Source organism: Haliotis rufescens, unplaced genomic scaffold, assembly GCF_023055435.1.
Source record: "Haliotis rufescens isolate VD_foot unplaced genomic scaffold, xgHalRufe1.0.p SCAF_4, whole genome shotgun sequence".
Classification (NCBI taxonomy): domain Eukaryota; kingdom Metazoa; phylum Mollusca; class Gastropoda; order Lepetellida; family Haliotidae; genus Haliotis; species Haliotis rufescens.
Window position 1 is genome coordinate 40,964,001 of NW_025964112.1, and position 3,163 is coordinate 40,967,163.

The following is a 3,163-nucleotide window of genomic DNA, read 5'->3' on the forward strand; positions in this document are numbered from 1 at the left end:
CGTGTCTTTGAATGAAATAAATATATGTATTAAAAAAAGTATGATGTCATGTGCTTCTTTGCTTACAATCATACGTAATACACTCAACATACATAGAAACACACACAAGCAGATGTGAGCTAGTGTGTATGGTTTAACGCCGTTTTCCACATTTATCAGTCATATCAAGGTGTATTAGCCTGATGTCGGAAGGGTAAACTCGAAGTGATGTAATCTTTGACGTTTACAAATTGATGAAACCGAGGAACACTGTTATTGTGTTGTCAACCCATAACATGATCAGGATGAATCTAGGATTCAAACCCACATTCACAGATTTTGGTTAATATACATAAGGGACGCAACTCTTCGCCTATACAACTGGGTCGCCCGTGTCCTTCTCCAACAGGAGAACATTACATGGTACATATGAGCCAATATATCTCATTAGGTTTTTGTTTTGTTTCGTTTTTTTAAAAAAACACAAACATGATCATGAAACCATCTCATTTTAATTGGCGTTGAGTTTTGTTAGAGACAGAATATTTGTCCAAAAAAAATATTTTCCCATTTTTATCTGGAACAACATGTATACAGTAACTTGCGTTCTGATATAGATGTGGTGACTGTGCTACCTTCTACGAGCAGTGGAAAGGGTGTCTGGCATTGAGTGCTGCAAAGTGCAAGAGAGTTTGTGAAACTGGGCCACTTGTCCATAACTGGCAGTGAGATGCACACTTACTTAGAGACTGATCTCTTAAGGACGTCGATTAATTATACTCCCGTCTTCAGATCTAAAACTCGTTTACACAGCTTAATTAGAAAATAAATATATGTACAGCTAATGTGTCTCATTGGAACTGCAAAACTATATACCAAATACAACAAATATGAACTGCAGTGGTGACAAAATATAACACCAGTATTAACGGGGAGCTGTCACGAGAGCGACCTTTGATTCGCTTGGGTCCAAAATAACGGATTGGTAACTTGGCAGTCGTTTCGACCGATATTTTCTTTGGATGGACCAATAGGGAGATACGGGGAGTTTTCTAGTTTGTAGTACTGTTCTTGATATTGTTTATAGAACAATAATTACAGTCAGATTTAATATACAATTTTAATCACATTTCAAACCAACTTCACATTCATAAGAAATAAGGAAAGATTTCGTATTAGTGTGTCTCATCATAAACTACATTTACTCTACCTCTGATTTTTGGGGTTAAAATATATAATCATAAATGGTCGGTAGTCGGTCGAGAGAGAACTTGATGAAGCACTGCAAAGACGTCCATGCATATTTGGTCTTGTTACATCTGTACCTGTACATCGGTACCTTCGTAGCACAATACCTTGCCTCCACGATGGGAAGGAACACTACAGTAACTGCAGATCAACTTGTGTATTGGCCCTGATGCTGGAGATGGTGAATATCAACATCCTTACTCACCAATAAATGTCCGACAATCTGTCATCGTTTGGTTTCTCTGTTCCCACCAGTGGTCAGTTATCCTCACCTGCTGAATTTGTTCACGAGAAGTCCCTCCCTGTTATCAAAACATCCCTCAAAGGATGCCGCAGTTCCCCTGGCGAGGCTTTCTGTGTTGTTTGAAAAGTTGAAAGGTCACCCTTCTGAGACGCCCCCGTATAAACATCATTTTCGAAACTATAAGTTAGGGGGAAACATGACAGACAGACAGATATAGGTTGGTTGGTTGGTTGGTTTGTTGTTTAACGCCGCACTCAGCAATATTCCAGCTATATGATGGCGGTCTGTAAATAATCGAGTCTGGACCAGACAATCCAGTGATTAATATCATGAGCATCGATCCACGCAATTGGAATCGATGACATGCATCAACCAAGTCAGCGAGCCTGACCACCCGATCCCGTTACTCGCCTTTTACGACAAGCATAGTCACCTTTTACGGCAAGCATGGGTTGCTGAAGACCTATTCTAACCCGGAATCTTCACGGGTCGACAGATATAGGGTAATATCTATCTTTAAATGTCCGTCAGAGCATGAGGTGAGGTGAAAAGGGGCCTTACGTCGCGTCCAAATTGGTTCCGTGTATATAGCTATGTGGAACACAAACATTTTTTAACGTGTTTTGCTGTGACACTGTCAGGGGATCTCACAACCGACCGGCCGTTGTGCAGAGAAATTTATTCTTATTATATCAACAGTAATGGTTGGAAAGTTCAATTGCCGGGTATAAACAAGCCGTAAAATGTGGCTATTAAAATGTATTCAACACCCCATAACCAGCAGTTACTGCTGAGTGTTTTCGTTTTATAGATTTCATTATTACAAGGGGCGTGCATCGCTCAATTGCCCATGCATTTAGACATATTTATCTCTCTTATGCCATTTAATTTATTAAGTCATAAAAATGAAATTATTCAAAACCTTTATGTGATCTCATCTAATTTCAAATCCTTTCTCAACTTTAAAGTTTAGTACCTATTTGCAAAGAAGTGGGCGCGACACAACCCTGTATAACCACCCGCGATCACCAAGAATTTCATGTGATAATATATTCAGTGAGCTGAATGAAGTATGCTTCTTGTTGAGGACGTGAGTGTAACGCCCAACAAAAGGTACATCTCCTGGTTAATGTGTATACCAGGTCGCAACCACTGTGTTCATACCACATGCATAAGAAACTTATAGCTGCAACACCGCGTGTTCAATTTTGTTTCACCGGACTGTTATCATCCCAGAGCCTTGTATGGCTATAAGATGGCTACATTAAAGTAATTCTAGTCTGTCTTACAGACCCTGATACAAATATATATCAAATACAGCCCATGCAAGTCTATAATGTTTGGCAAGTCTAGATCACTGCAGTATCTGAAAATGAAGAGAGTCACTGGGCTCCTTTTTATTATATTTTTATTAAGATAACTAAACAACTGTTTTTTTATGTACGATATGTTCATTTCAGAGACTAGATTTTAGTCTAAAGTAATTCCATTACTACCACTTAATTTAGATATATAACATACTTGACTCTAGAGGATGCACATTTTATAATAATTATCACAGTGCTTACTGAGGTTAAACTATTAGTGTATTATTAGTATTTAGTAGTAGTAGTAGTAGTAGTAGTAGTAGTAGTAGTAGTAGTAGTGCATATTCTCTGTTTGTAAATGTTGAGTATGAGCTAAGGGGCACCC